This window comes from Apium graveolens, chromosome 3 (assembly GCF_009905375.1).
Source record: "Apium graveolens cultivar Ventura chromosome 3, ASM990537v1, whole genome shotgun sequence".
NCBI classification, from domain to species: Eukaryota; Viridiplantae; Streptophyta; class Magnoliopsida; order Apiales; family Apiaceae; genus Apium; species Apium graveolens.
In genome coordinates, this window is record NC_133649.1 from 151,170,537 (window position 1) to 151,175,088 (window position 4,552).

At 37.9% G+C, this 4,552-nt stretch overlaps 1 non-coding gene across 1 annotated transcript; it reads left to right on the plus strand.

The window, feature by feature from the left end:
• Positions 1-1,401: 1,401 nt before the first annotated feature.
• On the plus strand, positions 1,402-1,508 carry LOC141715294 (small nucleolar RNA R71). The gene has a single exon (XR_012572061.1). It is a non-coding gene; the product is annotated as a small nucleolar RNA R71 (small nucleolar RNA).
• Positions 1,509-4,552: the final 3,044 nt, after the last annotated feature.

The following is a 4,552-nucleotide window of genomic DNA, read 5'->3' on the forward strand; positions in this document are numbered from 1 at the left end:
CTTCTTATCCTCCTCGAAATCAAGAATTACGAAATCAGTAGGGAAGATGAGTTTATCAACCTTAACCAAGACATCCTCCACAATACCTCACAGATATGTAATAGAATGGTCGGCCAACTACAAAGACATATAAGTCGGTTTTGGATCAGGCAAGTTCAACTTCTTGAAGATTGACAAAGGCATTATATTGATGCTAGCTCCCAAGTCACATAAGCATCTGTCAAAAGATACTTTTCCAATAGTACATGGAATAGTGAAGCTTCCTAGAACTTTAAGCTTCGGAGGCAAGTTCTGTTACAGCACAGCACTGCATTCCTCCATGAGAGTGACAGTCTCTAAATCATCTAGCTTCACTTTCTGAGAGAGTATACCTTTCATAAATTTTGCGTAACTAGGCATCTGCTCAAGAACCTCAGCGAAAGGTATGTTGATATGAAGTTTCTTTAACACCTCCAGAAACCTCTCAAATTGCTTATCCAACTTTTCTTCTGCAGCCGCTGTTTCTCCCATATATTACCCTCAAGAGGAGTGTGCTGAACAGTAGTCTTCCTTAGTGTCACTTCTGCTTCCTGCTGCTCTACTTCTTCTTCAGCCCCAGCTTCTTCATTCAAAACTTGAGTTTGTTCGGGATTCGCAACCTTTCCAGACCTCAAAGTGATTGCCTTCACATGCTCCTTAGCTTCCCTCTTTCCTGGCACTTCAGTGTCACTAGGTAATGTACCAGGTTGATGATTTAGCAAGGCATTGGCAATTTGTCCAATTTGATTTTCCAAGGTCTTCATAGAAATAACTTGACTCTTGCACATAAGCTTCAACTCCTCTAATTCAGATTTTTCATTAGCTTGTTGCAACTTAAGTTGCTTCTTTGGTGCATATTGCAGTTGCTGAAAACCAGGGGGGTTGTACTGCTTAGATGGGTATTGCTGATAAGGCTGTTGAACAACATTCTAAGCGTTGCTCCAGCTAAAATTAGGATAATTGCGGTTGTTAGGATGATAAGTGGCTGGCACAGGTTGCTGCGATCGCTGAGAGTTTCTCACGAACTGAGCTGATTCACTATAAATAGCACACTGATCAGTCTCATGGGCACCAGAAAAAAGCTCACAGACACTAGTGATTTGATTAACTCCATAATTGGTCAAAGTGTCCACCTTCATCGTTAAAGCATTAAATTGGGAAGCTATAGCAGTTGCTGCATCGAACTGCAGAATTCCAGCTACTTTTCCCTGAGTCAGTCTCTGAGAAGGATTCTGGTATTTATTAGCAGCCATCTATTCAATCAATTCATAAGCTTCATTGTAGCTCTTAGCCCACAAGGCTCCTCCTGATGCTACATCGAGCACGGGTCTAGATTTAGCACCCAATCCATTATAGAAACAGTTTATAATCATCCAATCAGGCACGCCATAGTGTGGACACTTCCTTAGCATCTCCTTATATCAATCCCAAGCCTCGCACAGAGATTCACCAGTTTGCTGAGCAAACTGAGTAAGAGCATTCCTGATTGCAGCAGTCTTCGCCATAGGGAAGAATTTAGTGAGGAACTTTTGAGCAAGATCCTCCCATGTGATGATAGACCATGGTGGTAAAGAATGTAACCAACACTTTGCTTTATCCCTCAGAGAGAATGGGAAGAGTCACAGCTTATTAGCATCTTCAGTCACATCATTGAACTTGAAAGTGTCGCAGATCTCGATAAAATCCCTGATTTGCATATTGGGGTCTTCAGTAGGAGAACCCCCAAACTGAACTGAGTTCTGTATCATCTGAATCGTGCTTGACATGATCTCAAAAGCGTTAGCCGAAATGACTGGTCTGATGATGCTTGACTAAATATCATTGATCTTAGGCTGAGAATAGTCAATCAAAGCCTTAGGAATTTCTGCTTGATCTCCCTTAACTACTAAAGTTGGTTCCTCAATTTTTACTTCTTCTTCTACCTTCTCTTCATAATAAAAAGCTTCCCTTCGAACCACTACAACTTCTTCCTCGCCTTTATCCAGAGTTCTCTTACGAGACAGCGAACGTGTATGCATACACGCTTGCTAGAGTACCTGAAATAAGACAAGGAAACAGATAAGTAACAATTTCTGAGTCAATGAACTTTAACGATCACTGATGACAAACACATAAACAAAAAATTAACACTGTAGTTCCCGACAGCGGCACCAAAAACTTGTTAGTCGCTAAACACGCGCTAATAATACACGTAAGTATACACGTTCGCAAGTAATATAGAATTATTTCTAGTTCGTTCCCACAGAGACTGGCTTGGTTAACTAATTAATTTATGCACTTATGCACCAATGATATGGTTATTATCCAATGCTAAGACGAATAACAAATTGGGATTGTTTTATAACTAAGAATTAAACTAACGATTATAACTAAGAAAGTAAGAAAGTTGAATTAATATATATGAGACAAACATGAGATTCTAACTTCATTAAATACTTCATTCAATAGCCTTTTCATTCTTAACCTTATCATGTAATGGTGATGACACTAATCAGATAACACGAAACTGATAAATGCCAACTTTCATTGCATGAATACCATACTACCAGACATCCACAAAAGAGATAGAAGCTGAATAGATACCAATTATATTGAGACCCTATATGTCTATAGAATTTGACAACATAACGGTTTAATGCACAAGTTATCTACCGTGATTACATAGGGCAAGTAAGTTGGTTAAAATTACCTATGAATCATGCATAACAATAACACATGAACCTATGCTAGCATGGCAAGTTCTAAATCCTTAAATTTACTTTCGCTTCATTAAGAATTAACAAGCTATCTTATAAGCTCGCGACGCTCATAAGACGAATACACAGAACCAATACTAGGTTATCATACAATCACCACACATTAAGGCATCGAAACAAATTAGCTAAAGAAATCCATAAGTAAATCTGTTAGAAACCCATGATAACGATTAGCCCATAATCGGACTCATCGTCAACGTGGGTTCTGATGAAAGCATGGTATAATAAACGTAGTCTTTATAAATGAATAATAAACAAAGTATAACACAAGAATATAGGTTCAAGAATAAGAAAACTAGCATCCAACATTACAACTTAAACAAAGAATCAAAGTTAAAATTAGGTCTTTTTCGCCTTGGTTAAATTGTGCTAAAGCGGTCTTCTTTTCTCCTTCTCCTTGTGCTCTGATGTGTCTCTCTTGAAAAACGAACTTAATTATGTATATATAGCAGCCCCATGCAGACTAGAAGTCTTCTAGATCAAAAGCCCATTAGAATCAGGATTCTTTGAATTTGACCTGGCGCGGGCGCGCGCTTTACCAGCGCGGGCGCGCTGAGTTTCTGAACTTTGGGCACGGACGCGCTGACACCTTGGATCAACTTCTGATTCCTTTATTTTCTTGCCGAATTAAGCCGGCTTTCCAAGAGCTTTTATTCCAACACCACCTTAACACCAAATTAGCACCAAAATAATGTTAATTCACTTGATTACCTAGATAATGCCTGAAAATGCAAAAATACTAGAAAACAAATTAAAATACCAACAAATTGAGTATAATTACACCAATTCAAAGCTTTACGGAACATAATAAAGTGTCATAAATTCCACTCAACACTAAACATAATTAATCCTCATTATGTGCAGGGCAAGGTGAAGAAAGTCATATGGATCATAGACAGTGGATGTTCCAGGATAATGACATGTGTTAAAGCCATATTATCATAATTTGAGGAGATGGTTGGCCCATTAGTGACTTTTGGAGATAATAACAAAGGACTTAGAGTGGGATATGTCAAGTTAGTTTCTGGAAATATTTTCATTGAAGATGTAGCACTGGTAGCTCGTCTTGAGGTGAATCTCCTAAGTGTCATTCAATTCATAGATAAAGGATTTAAGGTTTCATTTGACAAAGGAGAATGCTCAATTATCAGCAAAAAGAGTGGTGAAGTTGCTTTGAAAGGAGCAAGAAAGGGAAGTTTGTTTTTTGCATATTTATACTCATCGAATAAGGATGAAATATATTGCTTCTAAACCAAGACATCTATTGAGCAAAGTAAGCTGTGGCATAAGAAGCTCTCTCACCTGAATTACAAAGCTATCAATACCTTGGTGAAAAAGGAGTTAGTGAGAGATATGCCAAATCTGGAGTTTGCTCAAGATGAAGTTTGTGAGGCTTGTCAAAAAGGGAAAATGAAAAGATCTAGTCACAAAAGCAAAACTGTGAATTCCATAAGTGTACATTTGTAACTTATTCACATGGACCTGTTTGGACCAGTTAATGTCTTATCAATGTCAAGGAATAAATATGCACTTGTGATGATGGATGACTACTCAAGGTACATATGGGTAGAGTTTATGCATTTAAAGGATGAAAATACACACATTATTATTGAACACATCAAAAAAATTAAGAAGAAGGCTAAAGATCATAATTATGTGAAAAGATTGAGGTGTGACAATGGCACAGAATTCAGAAACGCAATCTTAATTCAATTCTGCCAATATAAGGGTATTGTTCAAGAGTTCTCAGCAACTAGAATAGCTCATCAAAATGGGGT